Source organism: Pristis pectinata, chromosome 22 (genome assembly GCF_009764475.1).
Source record: "Pristis pectinata isolate sPriPec2 chromosome 22, sPriPec2.1.pri, whole genome shotgun sequence".
Classification (NCBI taxonomy): Eukaryota; Metazoa; Chordata; class Chondrichthyes; order Rhinopristiformes; family Pristidae; genus Pristis; species Pristis pectinata.
The window spans coordinates 29,749,097-29,775,903 of NC_067426.1; positions in this window are offsets into that span (position 1 = coordinate 29,749,097).

Consider the following 26,807-nt stretch of genomic DNA (forward strand, 5'->3'; position numbering starts at 1 on the left):
TCCACCCCTCTCTCCAATTAAAACCATGCTGCCTTCTCACTTTCCTAGTTCTGATGTAGAGTCTTTGATCTGAAAGGTTGATTCTGTTCCTGTACCTATCGATGCTGTGTGCTTCCACTGTTCTGTTCTTGTATCCACCATGTTTCACAGAGTGTTGATTGGTAAGTTTGTGGATAACACCAAAATTGCTGATGTAGTGGACAATGAAGTAGGTTGCAGGATCTGGATCAACTGGGAAAGTGGGCAAAGGAATGGCAGATAGAATTGTCTCAGACAAGTATGAAGTGATGGATTTTGGGAAGTTAAACCAGGACAGGACATACACATTAAATGACAATGCACAGGGGAGTGTAGTAGAACAGAGACCTAGGGGTACAAGTAGATAGTTCCCTGAAAGTGGCGACACTCTTAGACAGGGTGGTGAAAAAGTCATATCTCATGCTTGCCTTCATTAGCTGTGGCATTGAGTAAAAGAGTTGGGACATAATATTACAGCTGCGCAAGATGTTGTTGAGACTACACTTGGAGTATTGTGCACAGTTCTGGTCACCCTTCTGTAGAAGGATGTGTTTAATCTCGAGAAGGTGCAGAAAAGATTCACAAGAATGTTGCCAGAAGTGGAGGGCTTGAGTTATAAGGAGAGACTGGATAAGCTCGGACTCTTCTCGGGGTGAAGGAGGCCAAGAAGTGACCTCAGAGGTTTCTAAAGTCACAAGGAACATAAATAAGGTAGATGGTCATGGTGGTTTTCCCAGGGTAGGGGAGTCTAAAATTACAGGGCATAGCTTTACGGTGAGAGGGAAAAGATTCAAACGGGAGCTGTGGGGCAAGTTTTTCCACACAAAGGGTGGTGCATATATGGATCGAGCTGCCAGAGGATGTGGTAAAGGTGGGTACAATCACAATGTATAACAGACATTTGGACCGGTACATGAATAAGAAAAGTTCAGAGGAATATCGACCAAATGCAGGCAAATGGGATTAGCTCAGGTAGGCACTTTGGTTGGCATGGGTGAGTTGGGCCAAAGGGCTTGTTTTCATGCTGTATAACTGACTCTATAACATTGCTCTTTCCGCTCCCCCCTCCCTCCATGCCACTTAGCCTTCTACAGATATTGAATTATCAATTGCAATAACACGCATTCTTTTCAACATCCTCCATTATAAGGAGACAGCTTTTAATAATGCCTCATTTGGATGGCCGTATTGTGAACGTCAAACCTGTCATCGTGAGGTCAACCAGCATCAGTGTGATTGAGGTCAGCCTAAGGCAGATCATTTCAATTTGATACTGCTTCTTGCTGGGTGAGAGCATCGCCATGTCCCTGACGCTTTAAGAGTGGAAACCTCAACTTGACGGCAAGTGGGAACCTAACAGACATTACACAGTGCCATGGGATCCCTTTGTTGCAGGAAAGATGTTACAGAAAACATTAGTCAAGTGTGATAAAATCACCCGATTAATACTGCCAGCTGACAAATAATGTATGCTTCTTGGCTAGGATAAATCCTAATACGTTGGCAGTAATTTGCATAACAGTGTACAAATCATTCAAGCTGCAGCTTTTGAGTCTTCAGAATAGGAAGTTACTTCACTGTATTTTTAATAATTATTTTAGGGAAGTCATAGCAATGAAAATTATAACATTCCAACTAAATATCATAGTTGTCAAATTTAATATTTGAATTACTGTGGCTCTGTTAGAATTTGTGGAATTTCAGGGATAAACCTAACATTTTGGAAAAGAAAGTTTGACACGAATATGCTAATTGCTTTCCACCAATAACCCCAAGATTATATTTAGCGCTCAGTTCACCACTCTCTTTATATCTCCTCTTGCTTATTACAAGATGGGAAAAAGCAGGCTTCAATATGTTCAACTGGTGTACTGGAGGTTTCAGTGAGAAGGTCGAAAATGGCAAAACTGTTGTCCCTTTTCAGAGCTCCAGGAGGCCTTTGGGGTAAACACTCAGAAGGCAATGGGAGCAGATATCCATGGAGGTCAATGGAAACCATGTTGCACACCAAGGACTTGGATGCAGTGTCACAAGTACTTTAATGATTTCATGTGGCTGAAGAATCGCATCTGTTTTCATCAGTCAAGGCCAGAGAATGCATCATTCCATGCTAATTGCATCACCAGCCTTGTACACTGCTCAGCCATCACATCCCGTTTATTCACCTATCCACAGGGGTGTGACCTGGAAGGTTACAATCTGTATGTTGGAAAATGGGATTAGTGAAGATAGATGCCTGATGGCCAGCATGGAAACAGTGGGCCAAATGCTTTGTATTTCGTACTGTATGACTCTATGATTCTAGGTATAATGAACATTAATGATACTTCACCACGTCTACATGCACTTGGCACTGAGGCAACTTCACACCTTCTTCTCCAACCCTGCCCAAATATTAATTCCCAACAGCCAAACTTTTATTCATTGACATGTTCCTCACTGCCAGGTCAGGCTGGGTTATAACAGAGAGCAGGAATCAACCAGTGGGCAACAGAATGTCCTAAAGCCCATTGTGGAAACAGTGCTGACCATGAATCAGAACAGTCTTTGCCAAGGATGTAACAAATACCAGGGGTCTATTAAGGACAATGGTATCCTTATACATACTCCTCCTTCTCAAGCCACCGTTCTCTCATCACAACTTCATACAGACAATCCAGGTTCCTAGACTTTCTTAGACTTATGTTCCTCAGTCACCAAGATCATGACGTCAGTAGATGCCTCTGGGATGTATGCGCCTCTGATCCATGGGTTCACATTAGATAAGCCTGTATTTGGTTTGCTGGGTGTATGGGGGAGGGTGATTTGGGGTGGTAGATTGGAAGTCAGGGGAAGGAGTGAGTGTGTGTGGGTGGGTGGGTGGAGGCGTATAGCAGCAGAGTAAGTCACTGAGTCTTGTAACATACCTACCAGGTTCAGGAATCTCACTTCAAAAAAAAATGCCTTAACATTTCCCTTAAGGTGAAAACAAAATAATGTGAATGTGGAAGTGTGAAATAAAATGGAAAAACTCAGGAGATTAGGGAGCATCTGTGGACTAAGATTTAGGGGTTAGTGTTTCAGGTCAATGGCCGTTCATCAAACCTTGAAGCCTTCATCTTTGCCAACTGCTACTTTGCCTCTAACCTCCTGTTTCTCCGGAATGTCCTTAAACCTGTTTCTGAAGCAAATTTTGAGCTTTGTGTATGTGACTAACATGCTTATCTTTTTATTAGCAGAAATTAAAGTTATATCAGAATATTTAACATAAAATGAGGAAGATGATTGATAAATTAATGAAATTAAACCTCTGGATTGCAAATATGCCTATTGAAAAAAAGAGGTGTGATTGGAAAGACATTGAATTATTCAGAAAAGGGAACAGTGGCAGAGGAGTGTTTGACAGATAATATGATTCCTTTATTTAATAAAGGCAGATAAAGCACATCAAGAGAATTACAGATCAATTGGTTTAACACCCATGATAAAAAAGGTAACAAAATATTCAAAGATGGAATAGCAAAACAGATAGAAACAGAATATATGGTGACTAGTCAGCCCAGATTTCAAAAGGGAAAGAACAACTTTGTTCGGTCCTGTGAAGTAGTAGTAGAAGGGGTGGATAAGGGCAAGGTGGTAGATGTAATATATTTGCACTTTTAAAAAGCTTTGTACAATTAATTCAGTGATGAAGGGCCAAGCATTTGGAGTCAGTCTGAGGAGCAGATTGAGCAACAAAATAGAGAATAGAGAGGATACTCTGTCAAAGATGAAAAGTGATGTTTTTTGTCAGGAGCTGGAACTGTTGTTGCTACCACTCACATAAACAACTTGAAATTGGGGATTAGAAATGTAATTTTAAAATTTGCTATAGGTCCACATTGGTGGGGGGAGGGGGGCAGTTGGTATGGAATAAGCACGTTGTAGATAGAACTTAATAAACTTACAGAATGGACATGTATATGGGACAATGAACTTAATGTGGATAAGTAGGCCCTGTACATTTTGGGAAATAAAGGAATCAAAATGGAACAGAGATCTGGGAGCATGGATACAGAAATTATTATGAGAATGAAAGTTAATAAGGTCACAAAAATAACCTGCAGAGCACTGTGATTCATTTTGAGGGTTGACTTGGAAAGCACAGGAGTTACGCTGCATTTGCTTTGAACCTTATCTGGACCATACTTGGAGCCTTGAAGATTTTACACTACTGAAATTTGACTTGACATTCTCTCAAGCAAAACACACATTGGCCACCATCTCATACTCAGAGAACTGGCTAACGTTATGTATCAAGAATTGGGATTACATAACGCTACATCTTTGTGCACTATGCTATGAAATTTCCATTAAAAAAAAAATCAGTCATTGAATCAGGTGCTTCCTAATGACTGGATGAGATTGTCCCTCCAGGTTCTCCATGTATTTGATCTGTTAATGCTTTGAGCAACCTGGTCAGGTGTGGTGGCTTCAAAAGCATGCAAGGCTGCTTGAACACCATTTCCAGGACTTTGGATCATTGATGAGTGATCCATGGAAGGAACACATGCAGAAAGTCTTCCCAAAGCTTGTGTAACCTGGTTCAGTATTACCTAAAGGGAACCTGCCTAAGCAGCCAGCGTATCCAGTGTTGCAATCCCAGCTCAGGTAGATATCCTTTAAGTAATATATATCCAGCATGATGGCTCTCTTCAATATCTCACCTTCTCCCAATCACATTCCCTTTCCTTACCTTTTGTCTGGCACTTCCCACGCACATCTTTGACTTCCAATCTTCTACCTCAAGTCACCAACCCCTACCCACATCACAAATCAGATCGATTATCCAAATTCCTTTGAGCACACCGCAACGGCAGGATAGTCTATTTATCTCTCACCCTTCCCTGTCTTTCAGTGTAAGACTCATTCAATGGATTGAAGATCCTATTACTCGACTGAAATTTGTGTTGATGCTTTCTCAAGCTAATTATTCACCTGCCACTATCTTGTTAATGCATGTTTATTGGCTCCATTTAATTTCTAGGCCCATGATGTGGAGATACTGGAAAATGCGTGAAACTGAACACTAGGACCAAGTGGTTATACTTACCAGGCGAGATTCAACAAGGTCAAGATCCATTTCTCGAGAGAAGAGAAGATTATGGGTTGACCTGGTAAAGGCTTTGAACAGGCACATCTGGGGAAGAAGCTTCCACCTCCAGGGAGACAAATGCTACAAGTATGAAACAATGATGTTTACATCAGGCAAAGAGTTCAAGGGCACCTTCTTTACATAAGGCGGAGAATATGCAATCCGTAGGAGTTAAGACGAGTAATGCAGAAATATTTAGAACAGAACTCAGCAGACACAAGAAAGAGGAAGGGACAGTCTGGTGGAGAGGGGTGACAGAAGGCTCACGTGGAACAAACACAAGCATGAGACTGTTGTGTTAAGTAGTCTGTTTCTGGGTTGTAAGTACTATTTGAAATGAATGCTGAGAATGCATCACAGTGTAACTGCTTACTGAGAGGGGAGCAAACAAGCTGCCCTGCTTACTCACCTACTGGTTTGCCTGCTTTCCTGTGGTGACACCTCCTTCTATAACACACAACCCTGATTACAACTCTCTAGTCAGTAGGTTACTGTGCAGAGAAACACGTCCATCAGCACATGTCTAACCTTTGTATCTCACAGTACGTGATGGAGAATCATAGGCTTGAACTCTTATCTGACATTTCTGTAGCACAGCATGTTATTGTATTAATATGCAGCAGGACAGAGGTTGCGAAATGCACACCACTTTAACCATTTCCTTCTTAAAATGAAACATTGGGCTTGTAGTCAGGTTCCAGAGGAATGAACACAAAATGCAGCAAAGTAGCCAGGTTTGAATTTGAAGCATTACTGGATGGTTGCATAGGCAAGAAAGGAGAAATATTTAAAAATATTAATTATGCAACGTAATTTAGTTTATACTTAAATAGCACTAAATTGTTAAAGTGATCCTGCAGCCACAACTGTCAATTCCCACCTGAAACTAGTTTCACAAAGTTGGCAGCATCTGTGGAGGGAAACGGACAGTTGACGTTTCGGGTCGAGACCCTTCATCTGGACCGAAAGATAAAGGGGAGACAGCCAAGAGAAAAAGGTGAAGGGAAGGGGTAGGGCAAGAGCTGGCAGGTGATGGGTGGATCCAAGTGGGAGAGGTGTGAAAGGCAGATGGGAGAGAGGGGAGTGGGAATAGAGCCAGATTCTGGGAGGTGATAGGTGGAAGTGACAGAGGGCCAAAGATGATGGAATCTGATGGGATCACGTAAAGAATGACACCACTCAATATTCTTAAATATGCCTTATTGTAGATTTAGGTACCAGTGTGCCATTTCTGGGGCGATCTGAAGGAGAGGTTCGACAGTGAGCATCAGTGCCTGTGGAAATCAAAACAAATGACTACACACCCTTTCCAGTGAGATTACCAGCAACCAGCAGAAACTCCGACTGATTTGTAAGTGTAAAGAAGATGCGATACAAATAGTTTGTGCCTTCGTCTTTCTTCTCCCCTATTCCACATCCAGACCATCTGACGTCTCCCCAGTAGAGATCAGCAAGCTCATCATAGAATGAGATTCAAAGCCGTGACATTTCAACACTGCAAGGCTCATTTGCATGTAACCGACTGATGAAGTCATATTTTAAAACTAATCTGATATATTTGAACATTACTAACAATTATGTTTACCACAAATGATCGAAGTAGAAGAGCAAATATAAAACAATTGCTCATTTGCAACCACATTCCATTTTTGGGATCCCTGGTGCATTGATAAAATTTGAACCAGAATTATTGAACGTTCCTTTGTTTCTGTAAAGCTCCAATGATCTTGACATTTGGGAGTAATCAGGGGTCCCAGGCTATCAGGGAGCAAACCTATTAGATATAGTGGTGGAGTACTAGTGATTTGCCATCACACTTTTTCCCACGCCCTCTACAAAGCAGTTAGTATAGGCTGAGAGACCCTTTTACATGACCAACTAATTGATGTTGCGGTGACTTTGGGACAATGAAGTTATTTTGTTTAATGAGAAGCCAGAATGGTTTGAAGCAGCATAATAGAGCTCCCAGACTGCAGGGACAATCTTTGATGAGCCAGTTCCTCAGCTCTGCTTCTCTGCTCCCCCAAAAGTATCGATCTTTGCTGAGTTACAGGCCCAAGCTAAAGGATTCTATTGAACTGCCTTTCATGTTGCAGTCTGTTGCAATCACCACATATGTAGGTGGTCAGTAAGTTAAAGCAATTTCAATTTTTACTATTGCAGTCATGCCAAAGGTGGTACTTGGTGAAGCAGCCAGCATAATCAAAGACCATACCCACCCGGGTCATTCTCTCTTCTCTCCTCTCCCATCAGGCAGAAGATACAGGAGCCTGGGGGCACATACCACCAGGCTCAAGGACAGCTTCTATCCCACCGTGATAAGACTATTGAACAGTTCCCTTATACGATGAGATGGACTCTTGACCTCACAATCTACCTTGCTTGACCTTGCACCTTATTGTCTACCTGCAATGTATTTCCCTGTAACTGTGACACTTTACTCTGTATTCTGTTATTGTTTTTACCCTGTACTACCTCAATGCACTGTGTAATGAAATGATCTGTACGAACAGTATTCAAGACACGTTTTTCACTGTACCTCAGTACATGTGACAATAATGAACCAATACCAAGAAGCAGCGTGCAATCGCATTAGAAGAGTAACTTGATATAATGATGCAAAATGAAAGCAGATAAACATTAACCTGATTAACATTAATCTGTACTTGATATATTGATGCAATATGGGTTTAGCTATCTCAACTATGAACTAAGTAGTGAAGGTAATGAACACCATGGAAAAGGATCAGTACCTAGGAAATGCACTGTGATTAAGACCCAGTGATCTACATAGTTCTCAAAATGGAGAATTTTTTAACTTTTTGGAGAAAGGGTCAAAATCAATGCCAAACGATGTTTGGCCTCAGGAAGACGCAGGAGAAGGCTAAAAGTCCTTATGAAGGCTTGAAAGCCGAGGAGGGAACTTTTGTGGTGAGCCATGGGTGGGCTCATTGATTTAAGGCTTGTACAAATTTACATAGTGAGGCTGCTGATGAGGAGGCAACAAAGAAATTTCCAAAAATATTGGCTGACCTGTGGTTGCCACAGTGGTGCAACTACTTCACAGTTCAGTAACGCCGATTCAATCCTAACCTTGGGGGCGATCCATGTGGAGTTTGCAGTCTTCCTGTGAAGAGTGGGATTCATCCCGGATCTTCAGTTACCTCCCATATCCCAAAGACATCTGGATTAGTAGGTTAACTGACCACTGTAAATTCCCCCCCGTGTGTAGGTGAGTGGTAAAATCTGGGTGAAATTGATGGGAATGTGGGGAAAATAAAACAGGATTAGTGCAGCATTAGTACAATGTAGGTGCATAATGATTAGCACAGACTCGATGGGCCGAAGGGCTTGTTTCCCTGCTGCCCCTCTCTCTGGTAAAACCATTTGTTTGTTTGTGCAAATGTTTAACTGTGACAAGACCGGTTTATTTTGGAAGAAAATGCCAGATCACACATACATGGCAAAAAATGAGTATCAATGTTTGGATTTAAAGCTGTCAGGAGCTATAACTCTGGTGCTGGGGACTGCAAGCTGAGAATTCTTCTCATGAACCATGCTGAAAATCTGCAAAACGTCACAAATACTAAGTGAATATTGTCCAGGAAGTTTAATTCTTGTCACTCTCATATTTAAAAAGAAATCATGTCCCATTCAGCTTATAACTTCTGGCTTTTGGTTAGACCAGCAAATTCCTGTGCCCTGGACACTGTGTTGATCACCCAGGAAGCATGAATCCATCATTCCCCCACTGCCACCCTCCTGCCCTGCAGTTTAACAAGCTTCTTTCGTGTCCTTCCCACTTCTGTCGAAGGGTATACAACCTGAAACATTCACTCTGTTTCTTTACCCACAGATGTGGCCTGACTTGCAAAGTATTTCCAGCATTTTCTGTTTTTACTTTAGATTTCCAACATCTCCAGTTTTTCTTCCTCGATTTTTGTCGGGGCAGACGCCTTTGATCTACTTTGAATTGCTATAGTTCAATTGGATCTTTTAAGTCCATCTGAGAGACAGGCAGGATATCAGTTTAACATTTCATCCAAGAGATACCATTGATGGTGTGTTATTCACTCAGTGCTGCTCACTTGCTCAGTCAACCAAGAAAATGTATGTAAATCCCTAGAGTGGGGCGAACTCACAACCTCCTCACTCAGAGGGCAAGACTATGTCTGCTGATTTGGAGAGGTAACGTATACACAGACGTATGATAAGGAAGGAGATCCAGAGACCTTTCTTGGAATCAACATTTCAGATAAAGTCTTAAATGCATTGCTGATGAGTTGTTCTTGAAATTCAGCCTGTTAACTGAAGGGAACATACTATAAGGAGCATCATAACTGACAGTTTATGCTAGAAAGAAGCAAATGATCTGTTTGGTAACTGTACGAAATTGACTAGTCCTTAGTTTTATTTTTGTAATTTACTCATGTAACTAAACATGTTGGTTGAGTGAGGGGATTAAGGTTACAGATCAGGCATGGTCTCACTAAGTAGCAGGACAGATTCCAGGGGTTGAAAGGTCTACACCTGTTTCTTACTTTCTTTCAAGAATTTCTCCCTAATGATTTTTCACATTAGCCTAATGTTATTGTGCAAAGAGTAGATTGAAATAATCATCTAAGGAGATGATTTACATGTATCTGTATACACACACATACCATTTAATGGTCCTCTACTCACTTTGGCCTAATTTGTTGCAATTTTCAGAATGCTATAATTTTGAAGCATCTTCAGGCAAACTCAACATCTCTGCAGAGCAGCAATTAAAATAAAGAAAATACAGAAATCTTGGACAGGATTCTGGTTCTTTACTTCCAGCTGATGGATCTGGTCACAAATGTCAACAGAGGCATAAAACTTTAATCTTGCCCTCCGGCAAATGTCACAATAGAAGGTTTAATGACTGTTCAGTGCCCACCAATCCTGACAGTCTCCTCACCAAGCCCTCTCCATCAGTGTGGGGAGTGACCTGAGGCTGAGTGAAACACAGATGTTGTTTTGTTTTGCACAATTTGTGGCTGGTTTTATTCCAATATTTTCCTGTATTTTTCTCCCATTTTCAACTGCTCTGTGACTGGATCATTATTTGGAAATGCTACAAGTATTTTCCCAGGTGCTGAGCTTCAATTTCTCTTTCCATACTGGGACCAGAATGTACTAAGCTCTGTGTGCATATTCAGTTCAACCACGTGTGAAGTAACCACTATGCAAGCCTTTCATACATATGGTTTAAGTGAGAACTTGAAACGTTAGCTAGCTACGGGTAGCACTATGGATAATGCAATGGATTTTCACTTGTGAAACCCTGGTTTGAATCCAGCTTGGATGAAATCCATGTGGATTTGCAATGAAGCCCAACACATGGACCAGATTGTCCTGGCACTGACCTGCTGCCCATGCTCTCCTCCAGCGGTCCCGGCCTGCCTGCACAAATAAAATGATACATCCTCCCTCAACACTACCCACCCCACCACTTAGTAGGTGACCAGTAAGGCAGAGCAGGCCTCAGAAACCGAATAGCTTCATGAGTCTAAAAGCAGATGGCACAGGTTTAAAGTGAGAGGGGAAGGATTTAGGGCAGGTTTTTCCCACAGAGGGTGGTGGGTATATGGAACGAGCTACTGGAAGTAGTGGTTGAGGCAAACACAACTACAACTGTTACAAGTCATTTTGACAGGTACATGGATAGGAAAGATTCAGAGGGATATTATCCAAATGCATCTAAATGGGACTAGCTCGGGAAGGCACCTTGGTCAGCAAGGATGAGTTGGGCCAAAGGGCATATTTCTGTGCTGTAATACTCTAGCTAGCTTTATTTTAAGTTCATTCATTGAGGGTAAGACAATCTACTCACAAGCAGAGCTTTGCTGATTTGTTGTCTAATCCTCCAAATTAAGTGAATTCTGTCAAGAATATAGTCCTTCTCTAGCATCATTTTTTAAAAATATTCAAGATGTTGTCACATTTTCATACAATAAACAGCTACTAATTCCTTTTTAAAATATGCTTGATATCGTCTTCTACATAGGCTTCATAGAGTGAGTTCCATTGGGTGATCAACTGTTCCTCTGCATGATTGCATCAGGGTGGCAGCATGTTCTGACACTTCTCTCCTCCACTTTCTCCGTAATCTTGTTTTTTCAAAGATCACTTGATCAGTCTTCAATGAAGTATTAAGGGTAAGTGTGAAATGGAAACATCTCTATCAACCTCAATCTATAAGTGGAGATGTTAACATTAGGTATTAGATTGGACTGTTCAAGTGGTCCCCACCTGCTCAGAAGCCAGTCTTTAGCCTGTTCAATCTGGTCCAATAGAATTCAGCAATGGCTAGAGCCCCAACAACATCAAGGTTCCGGAGCTGAAGGCCTCTGCTCCAAACCCTGCCACACCTCTGCTCATTACAACGACAATTGGATTTCCCAGACAATGCAAAAGATGATCCATGTTATGTCTAGGGCAAACCTAATCCAGTCCATTAATTTCCCTTCAGCCTTTACTCAATGAACCACAAAGCAGTAAATTTGTTGTTGTCTGCATTATCAAATGGTACGCTGGTAAATTCTTCAATCACTCTGCATACAATACCAAAATACTTCAACTACTACCAGCACATATAGAGGAATCTCTAGCCATGACACTGCAATGATTCCCTATTAATTTTATGTGAGCTTTAAAATCTACCTGAGAAGTACAGAAAGTTCAGCAAATTTACAATCTCATGCAAAAGGCATGGTATTGCATTCTCCAAGACTTGTATCATGGTGTCAGTCCAGAATAAAATGCATGAACCCCAGAGTGGGATTTTCACATATAGGCTCTGAATTGCAGCCAAAACTGACACTTAATGATAAATACTACTAGAATCTTTAATAATTGTAGAAAACTCAGTGATAAGGAAAGATCGATGTATCAGGGCAAGTTCCTTTTTGACTGATTGATGTTTACAAATTAAATTTCCTGAACTTTCCTGAGGTGCAGTTTGCGAGATGCGTTCACAAGATATTTTTGACACAATATGTCAATTGACCCATCAAGGAAGGAGCACTACTGGACCTTATTTTCAGAATGAAGCTCGCCAAGTGGAGGGAGTGTCAGTGGGGGGAGCATTCTGGGAATAATGACCATAACTCAATATATTTCAAGGTGGTTACAGAAAAAGGTAGGGATGGACTAAAACTAAATATCTTACATTGGGGGAAGGCCAATTTCATTGGAATAAGACAGGACCTGCCTAAAGTTGACTGGGAGAATCAACATGCAGGCATGTCTACATCTGCACAGTGGGAGGCATTCAAAGGAGAAATAGCAAAGGTTCAGGGCCTACATGTTCCTTTAACGATAAAAGCCAAGGGTTGCAAGTTCAGGAAACCCTGAGGGTTGGATAAGGAGAAAAAGTGAAGCATATAAATAGGTATAGGGAACTAAAGATGAGCGGGGCACAAAAGGAGTACAAAATATGTATAAAGAGTGTTTAAAAGGAAATTAGGAAGGCAAAGAGGGGTCACAAAATATCACTGGCAGACAGGATTAAAGTTAATCCAAAGTCATTCTATTAGTATATATTCAGGGTAAAAGAATAACCAGGGATAGAGTAGGACCCATTAGGGATAACAGGGGCAATCTGTGAATGGATCCAAAAGGTATAGGTGTGGTCCTAAATGAATACTTTTCATCAGTATTCTCTAAAAAATATGGACCTTGTATTTTGAAAACATCCAGTACAATTCTCAATACATACAGAGGAGATACCCAATGCCTTAGCAGGCTTAAAGGTGGCTAGATCTCCAGGGCCAAATGGAATCTATCCTGGGCTGCTGTAGAAGACAAGGGAAGAGATTTCTGGGGCTTTAACTGAGATTTTTTAATCCTCGCTGATCACAAGTGAGGTTCCTGTTAACTGAAGGACAGCAAATATGGTTCCCTCCTTTTCAAGAAGGACAGCAGGGAAAAACCTGGTAATTATAGAGTGCTGAGCTTAACATCAGTAGCAGGGAAGTTATGGGAGGAAGTGCTGAGGGACAGGATTAATGATCACTTGGAAGGATATTCCAAGACAGCCAGCATGGCTTTCTCAAGGGCAGATCCTGTCTGACCAACCTGATTGATTTTTTTTGAGGAGGTAATCAAGTGTATCAATGAAGGCAGAACAGAAGATATGGGCTACATGGATGTCTGTAAGGCTAACAATGTCACACATAGGAGATTGAAAAGGTTAGGGCCCATAGATAAAGGACAACTTGGCACACTGGATCTAAAACTGGCTTGGCAATAGGAGACAGAGGGTGATGGTAGAGGGTTGTTTAAGTGATTGGATGCTTGCGACTGGTGGTGTCCCACAAGGATTAGTGCTGGGACCTTTGCTGTTTGTAATAAACATAAATAATTTGGATATGGATGTAGGAGGCATGATCAGTCAGTTTGCAGATGACACAGAGATTGGGAAAATGGTGGATAACGTGGAGGGTGGTCTTAGGGTACAGAGTGATATTGAGGTGTTGGTGAAATGAGATAATATAGCAAATAGAATTCAATCCAGATGAATGTGAGGTAATGCATTTTGAAAGTACTAATGAGGCCAGTGCACATACCATGAATGGTAGGGTCTTAGGGAACATTGATAAAAAGAGGGATCTTTAAGTAAATGTCCAGAGATCCTCAAATGTAGAAGTTCAAGTGGATAAAGTGGCATATGGGATGCTGGACTTCACTAGTTGGGACATTGAATACAAAACCAGGGAAGTTATGCTCCAACTTTAGAAAACTTTGGTTAGGCCTCAGCTGGAGAACTACGTGCAGTTCTGGGCACTGGAATTTAGGAATGATAGGACAGTGCTACAGAGGGTGCAGGGGAGATTCACCAGAATGTTGTCTGAGGTGGAGAAGCGCAGCTAATGAGGAGAGACTGAAGAAGCTACGTCTGTTCTCCCCGGAGCAGAGGAAGGTAAGAGGGGACATGACTAACGTACAGTATTTAAAATTATGAGGGTGTTGTGAAACAGGTTCGGGGTCTCAGAAGCAAGGATTCTGAACACAGAGTCAGAGACAAACGATTTATTTACAAGAGACAAGCGTGGGGAAGGGGTAATGAGAATAACACACACACACAGTTTATAGTGAGTGTGGGAAAATTGCAACAGGGGTAAAAATACGCACACCACACACACACAACAAACTAGGTACAGGCAATCAAGGAAAAACAATCCGATACCCTCCACCCCTTGACTCAGCGCAGGCACAGCTCTGTGCTACCAGGGATACTAACTAAAATGCCCCCACCCCTTTTCACAGCACACACCTCACCAACGATTTCTCCGGCACCATTTCACAGTGCTCGGCCTGGAGCAAAGCAGGGTCATCCCTCAGAGACAAAAGAGAGAGAGAGAGCCAAGCACATGTGGCACTCTTTATAGAGCTGGAGGGCTGGGGGTGGGGTGGGGGGGGGGGTGTCCAGCCCAGGTAATTTAAAAAGGCCAATGGCCCGGTGCCAGCAAGGACTAATTGATCACAAAGGCCAGTGGTCAGGTGTGCACTGATGAGTGGGGCGGGGCCAAACCTTGATTGGCAGTGGTGTGTCTTCCAATCAGGTAGGGGCAGTGCTGTCATGTGACAGTCATGACCCTCCACAATACAGAGGGGTATAGATAGGGAAGACTCTGGGAACAATAAACAATCTGCTGGAGGAATCAGCAAATCAAATAGTATCTGTGGGGGGAGGGGAGAAATCGTCGGCCATTTGGATGGAAGACTGCATGAGTCCTGATGCAGGATTTTGACCTGAAACATCAACAATTCCCTCCCCCCCCCCCCCCCCCCACCCCACACAGGTATTTCTCGACTCACTGGGTTCCTCCAGCAGATTGTTCATTGCTTCAGATTCTAGCATTTGCCGTCTCTTGTGTCTCCATTAGAGTACAAGGAAACTTTTCCCCTTATCAGAGGTAGACAAAACTAGAGGACATAGATTTAGGGTAAGGAGTAAAAGATTCAGAGGGGATATGAGGGGGATCTGTCCGCCCAGAGAGTGGTGAGTACCTGGAATGCACTGCCTGAGGAGAGGTGCAAGCGGGGTCACATTAAGAAGTGTCGCGGAGAGCACTTGAATTGCTCAGGTATAGAGGGCTATGGACCAAGTGCTGGAAGATGGGATTAGTATGGAAGGGTGCCCACTGATCAGTGGGGATGTGGTTGTCCAAGTGGTCTGATTCCATGCTGTACACCTCTATTGTTCTATGACTGAAATAGAGTAGTTGATCTTATCTTGGGTTGGAATAGTGCCACTGTGGTTATAGATGTACTGTGGAGAGCATTCTGACTGGTTGAATCACCACCTGGTATGGAGGCTCCAATGTGCAAGATCAAAAGAGGTGGTAGAGGGTCGTAGACTCAGCCAGCTCCATCACGGGCACAACCCTCCCCACCATCAAGGACATCTTCAAGAGAAAGTGCTTCAAAAAAGCGGTATCCATCATGAAGGACCCTCACCATCCGGGACATGCCCTCTTCACATTACTACCACCAGGGAGGTGGTACAAGAGCCTGAAGACCCACACTCGACATTTCAGGAACAGCTTCTTCCCCTCCGCCATCAGGTTTCTGAATGGTCCATGAACACTACCTCGTTATTCCTTTATTGCACTGTTTATTTATTTTTGTAACTTATAGTAATTTTTATGTCTTTAAGTCTTATGTAAACAACAAATTTCACAACATATGTCAGTGATAATAAACCTGATTCTGATTCTGGCGTCATTCAGTTCATGGGCAGGTAATATTTGAAGAAACAGCCCGTAGTTACCTTCACTCTTGGTTGGATCACTGAAGTCCTGTGTATCAGTGTTCGACCTTCTTTTACAGCCACCAAGCTCTGCTGAGATGTACCAGAGTATCTGGACCACTGAGTGGTGGGAAACCTCAGAATGAATGTGACCTCATGGAGGAACAGGATCTCTGGCTTAGTCGAGGACTCAGGATTTTCAGAGGGTGGTGGCATGAAGGGATTTCAATGTAGTTTTAGCATATTTGGGAAAATAAGTACTCCACTACAAATTCTTTATTTCATTTACTGCATGTGAATCTATGCTATGCTGGTCATTTTACAGATTTTGATGTTGATTTCAATCATACACGCAAAAGCTCATTGAATCATTATAATTAGCATGTGAAAAGTTGCAACAGTTTTGAATTCAAACCAAAAGAGCAAATGAAATTATTATTTTATCCTCTGAAGGGGAACTAGTTCTTCCAGGAGGTTAGACATAGGTCAATTGATCCACCAAATATAAAGATACCCATTTGTATCCTTATTTGTCATGACAAATATCCACACAATCTACTGAGTAAAGTTGTCAGTTGTTCAAATAATGGCTTAAACTTGTAGCAAGGAAAATTTAATCTTCTCTTCAGATGTAGTCATTATATGCAATGGAATGACTGCCAATACTTTGAAGACAGTGAATTAATGTTAATTCTGATGATTGAATCCCCTTCACATTAGTTGCTGGAGAAGGTCTGTGGCCCTTTTTTTTTACCAGCATGCTTTGGATAAGTTGAAAAATAGGATTTTGGGGAGGTTTGTGACTTTAATGCTGATATCATCAACACTTCTGAGGACTGGCTATGTGACACACCATCTGTCCTGCATGGCAATGGCAGGTGAATGCTGAAAAATTTACCACAGAGTCAGGCTTGGGAGTTTGGCAGCTTGTCAGTCATTGACAAATGAGGCACACTGCATGAGCATGTTGGTGGCATGTGGCTAGAGGTAGAGTCATTTGCCCAGCCCTCTGAGCTTTGTGATAGCATCTGTGAACAGGAAAGGGTGAAGAACATCCTTCACTCCCATAGTTAGTCATGATTGTGATGGCAAATGTGTGTCTATGCACAACTGGTGAGGATTGAACGGGGTGCTGCTCTGATTCACATTCATAGAGTCAGAGTCACAGAGCACAGAATCAGCCCTTCAGCTCACCACCTCCATGCCGACCATCAAGGACAGGCCATCCCTGGGTTATGAACACCCGACTTATGGAGACATCTACATACGATCAAACTCCTATAATATTATTAAATTCTAAAGTCCGACGTATGTACATACCTTTGTTCCTACAAACAGCAGGACTAGTTTCTTCTCTCTCCCCCCACTTTTAGTAATTGCTTTTTCCTTATCAGTCTTAAGATAAGATTTCTTTATTAGTCACATGTACATCAAAACACACAGTGAAATGCACCTTTTGCGAAGAGCATTCTGGGGGCAGCCCACAAGTGTTGCCATGCTTCCGGCACCAACATAATGCATGCCCTCAACTTCCTAATCTGTTGTTGTGAGAAAAGGTTCTTTGAGGTCTTAAAAGTAGAGGACTCTGGACACAGTCTTTGGAATTTTAAAAATGATTTATTCACAAAGACAAACACAGGAATAGAATGAACGGGAACAGATGCACACTCGCAAGCACACACACACAGGTGATCACGAAACATGATGGAAATTGCAATGGGGTGAGATGCGCACACACACACACAAAACAAACTGAGTACAAACAAATCAAGGAAGAAACAGTACGACCCCTGCCACTCTCCTTGACTCAGTGAAAGCATCAGCTCTTTGGTCCAGGAATCCTTAACTAATTACCCTTAAGTAGTGCACAGCTTACCTCAACATCCTCGGAGACAAAGAGCAGCAAGCCAACATGCGGCACTTTTTATACTGCTGGAGGGCTGGGGGTGGAGCCAGCCCAGGTGATTCACAGGCCATTCGCTCGGGGCCAGGTGCAAAGGTGTTTTACAAAAGCCAATGGTTAGGTGCGCCCAGAGGGGCAGGGGTGGAGCCAAACCCTGAGTGACAGTGGTGTCGCTTCCGACCCAATGAGCAATGCTGTCATCTGACCAGACAGGTCAGTGTTGTCACTGTCACATGACAGCCATGACCTTTCACACTAGACCTGTACGTCTTTGGAATATGGGAGGAAACCGGAGCACCCAGAGGAAACCCACGCAGACACGGGGAGAACATACAAACTCCTTACAGACAGCGGCCAGAATTGAACCCGGGTCACTGGTGCTGTAGTTTATATGCTTTTGATGCCATTCATTATAATACTGTGGAGGTGCAGTTACCATATTGAGTGATTTATGTGTATTTTCTGACTTATGGACAAAACCAGCATGGACATCTGTAAAAACAGAACCCGTTCATTACCCATGGATGGCCTGTACCCACCTCTACTAATCCCATTTCTCACCACTAGACCCTTCAGCCTTCTATGCCTTGGTGATTGAAGAGCTCATTTATATGTTTCTTAAATGTTATGATGGTTGGAATCTGGAATGCAGTGCCTGCACCACCCACCCAGTTCTCCTCTAAACCTTCCCCTTACACTGAATGTAAGTCTTCTAATTTTTGGCACCTCTGTGTTAGGGAAAAGTTTCCTAATATCTACCCCGTTCATGCCCCTCATGTGACTGAACTGACTATGTCAACCGAAGCTAAATCTGGTCGCCAAGGTAACTATAGACATCTATCAGATCCCATGGCTTACCTAATATTAATCTCTCAATTATCAAAAAATATGGATTATCCCATAACAATTTGCAGATGTTATGAGTATATTTCACTGCTGTGGTTCCCAAAACTGTGAATACACTTCAAAGAGGATTTTTCTGTCTTCGACTATATGCAGCACTGCAGAAATGCCATATTTTTCTTCAACAATAAAGCAAAGACAACTGGCAAGGAAGGAAACAATTGCAAAAACAATAGAAAATTTAACTACGAATAATGAAATTCCTTCTCTTTACACCTGCATGACTGGAAGCATAAACATATCAGAACATTGGAGGAAATGGAAGTCAGGAGGTCATGGACTTTGGGATTGGAGGACCAGGAGTGAGATTAAGGGATTGGGTTGTAAGATGTCTGGGTGGAGGTGAGTGATATATTGGGAATGATTCCAAAAAATTAAAGATCAGAATGGGACGTTAGAACCAGGACCCATCCACCACCCAGATTGGTCCCAGAAATCTCCAACAATGCTCACTCACAGGACACCTCAGACTAACTTCCCTATAATGCTCCCCAAAGGGCATTGCATGGAGAATGACATCATTCCATGCTTGATTGACATAAGAATCATTTCAGAGGCACTGAGGTGAATCTCTTTAGGAAGTGGCTGATGGAATTTACAGAAAGACCTGAACCAAACCAAAAAATGCTATTTAAAATAAAAGCAGTAGCAACTATTCAACAAATCAGGCAGCTGCTTCCTGACCTGCTGATTACTTCCAGTTTTTCTGATTTCATTTTAGATTTTCAACATCTGCTGTATTTTTTGTTTTTCCAGAATCTCGCTCGTTGAAACTAACAAGATTTTTGCATGGCTCCATAGTCTGGATGCAGGGAAGTGATTTCATCTGGTGAAGAGGTTTAGGACTAGAGGGTCACAGTCTCAGAATAAGTAAGAGGTGACTTAGGAGTAAAATGAGGAGAAATTTCTTCACACAGAGGGTGTGTCTTTGGAACTCTCTACCTCTGAGGGCTGTGGAGGTTCACTTTTCAGGATATTCAGGATAGAGATTGATGGATTTCTCGATATTGAGGGAATTGAAGAATATGTGGGATTGTGCAGGAAATGGTGTTGACATGGAAGATTTGATGCATGGTGGAGCCAGCTCGAAGGACCAGATGACCAACACTTCTGTTTCTTATGTTCTTTCCTGCTTGTTTAAAAAACAAAACTGCAGTAGAAACTGGTTATAGCCTCCAAGGTGCTTAAATCAACCTGGTGAGTTTCTGTGAATGGGAGTTATTTGTGAACCATAGCCAATGTTCTGTTTTTCCCTTTCTTGACACCATCCTTCCTCCTCTGGTCCAGTTCCTTCCCACTTACATCTATGACACTCAGATGCCCTCTGCCACTTCGATAATTTCCAATTCCCTGATCCCAACCAGTTCATCTGCACCATGGACGTGCAATCCATCTGCACCTCCATCCCACATCAGGAGGGTCTGAAGGTCCTCCGCTTCTTCTTTGAACTGAGGCCCAATCGGTTCCCCTCCACCAGCACACTCATTCACCTAGTTGAACATATCCTAACTCTACTTACTTCTGCCAGATCAAAGGTGCAGCGATGGGCACTCGTGTGTGCCTGAGCTACAACTGTCTTTTTGTGAGATACATGGAACAGTCTTTGTTTCAGTCCTACTGGGGCCACTCCCTCAACTCTTTCTCTGGTACATCAACAACTGCATTGATGCTGCTTCCTGCAGTCATATAGAACTTAAAAATGTCATCATTTTTGCTGCCCATTTCCAACCCCCTCCCATATTTGCATTGTCCATCTCCGACTCTTCCCTTCCCTCTCTGGATCTCACTACTTCCATGTCAGGTGATATGCTAGGGACAAACATTCATGGCAAGTCCACAGACTCCCACAACTATCTTGACTATACTTCTTCCACTCTGCCTCCTGTAAGGACTCCAGTCCATTCTCTCACTTCCTTGGCCTCCTTTACATTTGCTCCGATAGTGAGACATTCCATCGAGGTGCCTCTGAAATGTCTTTCATATTAACCAGTCCTGACAAGGAGTTCTAGACCCCAGTTATTGACTGTTTTGCCTTCCACAGATGCTGCCTGACCTGCTGAGGGTGTCAGGCATTTTCTGTTTTTGTTTCAGGTTTCTAGCATCTGCAGTTTTTTTGATTTTCTTTAGCCAATGCTCAATAATTTGTGTGCAAAAGTAACTGGAATGTTTTAAAAGCTATTAATATGATTTTAAGAAGCACTGAGAAACATTGACCAAAGTAGAAAATAATTTTTTTAATATTATAATGATTAGTTAGTCTTTCATCTGGCAGTTACGTGGGGTACAGATGTCTTACAGCTCCCATGACTTAGGATCAATTCAGACCTCCATTGTTGTCTGTGTGGAGTCTGCATGTTCTCTTTGCAATTGCATGGGTTTCCTCCAGGTGCTCTTGTCTCCACCCACATCCCAAAGATGATAGGTAAATTGGTTACAGTATATTACCATTAGTGTAGGTAATTGGTACTCAGTAATTGGTTTATTATTGTCACATGTATTGAGATACAGTGAAAAGCTTTTGTTTGCGTGCTATCCAGACAGATCAGATCAGACAGTACATCGAGGTGGTACAAAAGGGAAAAAAATTAGTATGCAGAACATCGTGTTACAGTTACAGAGAAAGTGCAGTGCAGGTAGACAAATAAAGTCCAAGGGCCATGACAAGGCAGATTGAGAGATAAAAAGTTCATCTTTATTGCATGAGTGGTCCGTTACAGCGGGACAGAAGCTGTCCTTGAACCTGGAATACTGGTGGGGGAATCAAGAGTTATTCATGAGCATGTGTGATATGTGGGGGAAATGGGGATTGTTCTGAGAGCTGGCATAGATTTGATGGGCTGAAAGACCTTTTTCCATGTCATATGATTTTATGAGGATATAAATGCATGTTGGATTAACACTGTGATTAAAGGAACATTTTTTATGATAACTGTATTGATGAAACATTGCCATTCTTACACATTGCAAGGAATACTTTTAAAAGCAAACACTTGCTGACAGTTTCCTTTAGAATTGTGCCTGATAGCAGGTTCACAATTGGTAATATATAAATAGACTTCAGTCGAAACTTGGGTAGGGGTCAGAAGTATTGCTCAAAACAAGCACATTTATGCGTGCAATTTGAATGGGAGTAGTCAATTGTGCCCAAAGCAGAAATACTGTACTCATTACACCTTTCAAAAAAAAGGGATTGAAAAGAACCTGTTGCTTAGAACATAGTTTATCCCCTTCTTTAACTGCAGGTGGCTGGTATGTGCTTGTCAAACTCGACAATTATTTGATCTCCAAGTTCCCTTGCTGCCAATGATGAAAGGTAAAGTAACAGAACCTGCTGAGAGAATGATTGAAACTGCAAGGGATCAGCTTTCTAAAAGCCCTCTTTTAGTTGTAATGGCTTCAACCTTGGTTTCTTGCTGGCACTGAGCCAGTCTAGCAGGCCTGAATGTATTCCTAAAAATCTGAGCAGCTGAACTTTAAATCTGAGAGGAAATGGCAGCAACAAACGGGCTGCAAGATGCAAATGTTCCCTTTTCTCCACTGCTACAGAGAGAGGTGAGAGGAGATCTTCCAGTGAGTATGTCAAAGGTTTAAATGTAAGAGTTATTGGCAAATGCCAGGGAGTTGCCTGACTTTACCAGTTGGACAAGTGAACACCCAAGATGAAAGGCCAGAGATCAGTGAGGGAAATCAAAAGAAAAATCTGCAAGTGCTGGAAATCTGATATAAAAGCAGAAAATGCGGGAAAAACTCACCAGATAAGGCAGCATCTCTGGAAAGAGAAACAGTCGATGTTTCGGATCTGCGATTCTTTGTCAGAACTGAGATTAGTAAAACCTGCGTTGACTACATTTTAACTGTAGTCAGTCAGTGGATTATTTATGATATGAGGCTTGCTTGTCTCCATCTCGCTTGCTTCGATCTTTTTGTGCTGTTTTTCTGATTGCATTGGCGCACCGTCAGATATTAAGAGAACGCACCATGGTTTCAAAGGGATAAAAACCAACAGGGAACGTGGAGTTTAATGCTTGCTCCAGTGGTAAAAGAGTACACCACACAAGGGAGAATCAATAGAAGAATTAACAAGGAAGACACTGTTCTGTTTTGTGTGTTAGATTAAAAAAACAAATGAAGTCTGAAGCATAAAATCCACAAGCTGCATGAGGCCATGTCTCAGTGGGGTCCACTTTCACCTGTATGTCAGAAAGCTATGGTTCCATGAGCCACTTGAGTACATCTCTTGGCTGAAACTCTAGTCAGCCATGTCAGAGGTGCCGTCAATTAGAATGATTTATTAAATCAAGGCTCTTCTCCTTTTGATATCAATTTCAATGAAGAGCAAGGCTGAGGTGATCCCCCCTGCTGAACTGGAAAATGTTTATCTCTCAATTAGTATAAGTGAAGCAGATAGGAGAGGGGGAGTGGGGTTTAACCAGAGAGGGAGGCTGGGTTTGTCAGCAATTGGGATTGGGACTTGGTTAGAAAGCCAAGGCTAACCTGCGGTCCTGGATTTAATCCCAGCACATTAGACAGCAATTGAGAACCCCTTGTGGGAGAGGATTTTGGTCTATTAAACAAAAGCTGCAGTCCGTGAATGTAATGTAGGGCATATAGGTGTCCCAACCTTTGTGAACTTTGCCTGTGAAATCAGGGCGGGAATAGAGCAATTTTGTATAGGGGCTGAACCAATCCAACCAATGGGGCAATTACTAAGGTATTTTTGAGTGACCCTATGAAAGGCTTTTTCATGGGAGTTGTGTAGGGTCTTGTCATGTATCTTGAAGTGCAAAGACTTGTTATCTTTGTGTGTTTATGTTATCCTGTGGCAGGAGATTCATGTGGTGTTCCTGATGTAACAATGCACACTCTGCACTGCAAACTTGGAAAATCAACATATCATTCAAAATTCAGCCTTGGAGATAATTTTATTGCCAGAGGAAGAAGAGCAAGATGAAAGCCAGAGGTGGAGGAGCTGCTCACGAAGCTGCAGTGGGTACCCAGGATGAGTCGATATCTGTGAGGTTTTGTGGACTTCCAGCTGTACCTTCATATTATATCCGAGCAAAAGCCTTCCTTTATCATGAAGCCTTCTATTCACAAACTACATCCATAATGCAAATGCAAAAGACTGCAGATGCTGAAAATCTGAAACAAAAACAGGAAAGGCTTGAAACACTCAGAAGGTCTGGCAGCATCTGTGGAAAGAAAAACAGTTTATGTTCCAGGTTGAAGAACCTTTGACAGAGTGTTTGTTGATTTAGCATGGGAGATACTGATTGTGGAGTAATCATGTCAATAAAACCACAGAGGATTTATTTTTATTTGGAATTAATATGAGACAAAGAGCAGAGTCTTCAAAGGTAGAGGCAGCTTCTAAGCAGTTCTCACCTTACTGTCGCTCAAGGCCAAATAAAGAAATAGTACTCTGTGAGATGCACTTAGAATGCAAAATATTTGCATTAATCATGTCTTTGTTGTTATAATATTCTGGGACTTACCATCTGTTTGAACAGTGAAACCATTACCTTACCTGTTTCGTCATAGCATCTCAGTTGTTCTTCTGTGCTGATGAAGCGTCTTTGACCTGTAAAGTTAACTGTTTTTCTCTCCACAGATGCTGCCTGACCTACTGAGTGTTTCCAGCATTTCTGTTTTTGATTCAAACACTGTAGATGCTGGAAATCTGAAATAACACAGTAAGTGCCAGAAATGCAGGTCAGCCAGCATCTGGTAAGAGAGAGAAGTAGATTTAACGTTGCAGTTCAATGACCATTCATCAGAACCAGTGACTCAAACAACACACTGCTGCAGTTCATATCATTTCCAGTTGAAAGTTGTTTTTAAAGGAGGTAACTTGTATGGGTGCTTCCCAAGCAACAGGTTAAGAGTGGTAAGTGTGGCTCACTGGGGCAGATATGCTGAGAATCTCTGGTTATTTTCTGCCCAGTAGCATCCTCACTTCTTGTTAATATCCGTGATTCCCTGATGCTCCTGTTCCTTTTCCTCTGAATCATTGAGAAATCCAGAGGTTACCAGATGGAATGCTTGCAGTGTACCTTTTAAATTGCGTAGTCTAGGTCTTTGTCCATCCATTTTCATCCAGTGGCTAGGTTAGCTGAGACAAACACATGAATGGAATGATAAAAACACTGCCCAGATAATATAGTCTCCCACCCTGTGCTGAGCACCTCCACTCCCAACATGTCAGGAAGTTAAAACTACTTCCATTTACTACATGGCTGTGCATGACTGTGTACCTATTAAGCACTATGTTTCCTGCTTTCAAATGTACTTGATTTTTATAAAGGACTTTTACATAGTCCTGTGGCTTTATAAGTCTCTTCACACACAGAATCCACTACACTGAGCTCTCCCAAATCCATTCAACCATCCTTTATAGGGAGCCACTACAGATAGCAATAAACTTCATTAAAAAGACAAAAGTTTTCACAGAGTCTTTAAAGTTCTTCATATAACATCAACTAGGATGTTATTTCCAGTTGAAAACATACATCACTCAAACCTGGCACTTTGCATTCCACAGACCCAGCTCCCAAGATCCCAGTACAATGCTACATGAACTATCTTAAAATAGGAATCTCTATTTAATCCAAAAATCTTCAATCCTAATTTAACCAAAAAAGCACCCAGCTGTCATGGATTGATACACTTTGATAGTCACACATTTCAAGTATTTCTGCTTTAGAGGAAAAATATATTTAATCCATAGAATGTACTGTTATTTTTTTTTGAAAAAGTAAAAGTATTCTATCTTATTCTCTGTCACTGTGACAATGAAATTTAAATCCGGTGTTTGACACAGATGCAGGAATGGTTTCTGATGCTGCTTGAATAGTGGAACAATCGGTGTGAGGAGAGTCAGGGCACCAATGCTTCGCATCCTAACGTCAGTTCATCCTACCATATGTTAAGATTTTATTTTGACACAAAAGCATTTATTTTCCCTTCCCGTCAAACAAATTAAAGGAAACTACTTTGAGAATTTACTTAATGGTAATAGTTAAAGCAGAACTTTTTTTTAAAACCTGCCGTTGAAAATATGTGACTTCCCACAACATCTCCTTCTTCACGGAAATGGCCTGAGGCAGACTTGTGTTGTCGATGTGGACAATAAAGCATTTGTCACCACTCAGCATATGTCAGGGACGTTGCCTGTGACTAACTTGAACCAGGATGATCTATCGATAAGACTAATAGAGAAATTAATGAAGCCAACTATTGATAGAGGTGTATAACTGCAGGTCTTACTATAACACCTGCTTAGTGCCAGCGACCCAAGAAGGATTTCAGTCACACCGCATTTTGTTGTTTTAGCATGGAAAATATTGATTGTGGCGTAAGAACATCAATAAAATCCATGGAGGACTAATTTTTATTGGTAGTTATTATTAGTTAGAGGGCAGAATCCTCAAAGACTGGCAGTTGCTGAGCATTTCTCACCTTATTGATACTCGAGAACGGGATGAAGAACCAGTGTTCTGTGTAATATAAATATTATCCACTTAGACCGCAAATTTGTTGCATTCATTGTGTGTTTGCTGAAATGATACTTTGTGTACAAAGCTTTTCACTGTATCGCAGTAAATGTGACAATAATAAACCAATTACTAATTACCGATCTATAGCAGAACTGGCTGGTTCTCATATAAGCCTAGAAAGCCAGTTACTTGATTTTGAAATTGATATTAAGTCCGAAAAACTGCAATGTGCCCAAACAGAAGAGATGAGGTGCTGTTCCTCAAGCTGACACTGGGCCTCATTAGAACAGGGCAAGAGGCTATAGACAGAGACATGGAAGTGGGAATGGGATGGCATTCTAATTGGGATTATGATTGCTCCGGTGATGCTGGTGATGAATTCAATTCATTTCCTTCAAACCCTTGATCTTATCTTCATACAAAGATTATGGTTCCACCTCCAAAGATGGATCTTCTGAGAGCATTTATAAAAAGTGTGACTTTGGGTCCATTGAGATTAACAAGAGGATAGTTTTTTGAAAGCATAACCCAGGAAACGAGTTGTACAAGCCTGCTCTCTGAATCTTGCTGATTCAGAAGGGAAGGTACAGCTCT